The sequence below is a fragment of the Trypanosoma equiperdum genome, assembly GCF_001457755.1.
Source record: "Trypanosoma equiperdum strain OVI genome assembly, contig: ctg_517, whole genome shotgun sequence".
Taxonomy (NCBI): Eukaryota; Euglenozoa; class Kinetoplastea; order Trypanosomatida; family Trypanosomatidae; genus Trypanosoma; species Trypanosoma equiperdum.
In genome coordinates this window covers 6334-6875 of record NW_027124440.1, presented here as the reverse complement: position 1 = coordinate 6875, position 542 = coordinate 6334, and positions in this window count along the sequence as shown.

The window sequence follows — 542 nt, the reverse complement described above, 5'->3', positions numbered from 1 at the left end:
AAAGTAAAGTTTTTAACATAAACCATAGGTGCGTGGTCAAAAATAAGTTGCATACACTGAGAATACACACATCATCACATGCATCATAACTATCTCAAAGAATTACTCGTATATGTAAACACCTAAGTGGCGCAACTGACATCTTCTATGAAGCTTTCAATGTTTTTTCTTATAGCACTTTCAAATTTTAAACGTATATTAAGGCATTAAGTTTACTACCTTGGCAATTTTATCTGTGTTACTGGCTTTACTGAGCTGAAGCTCATTATCCGTTAAAAAGAACACAACAGGCAATACAACACAGGATGATCCTAGGAAGCCGAAAGTTTCTGTAGTTGTAGTTCAAACTCATGCAACTCAAGGATGGTGCAGGCTCATATTGAGTGTCAAACTAAGCCATGTTGAAATTATGACAACTTCAATGGGAGTTTTATATAGCCATGTTAAAAGGCCTAGATGGGTTATGGAATTTTTGAAGAGACAGAATGCAAGTGATGAGGATATTGTAATTCATTTGGATGGACCTGATGTTATTGTCTCTA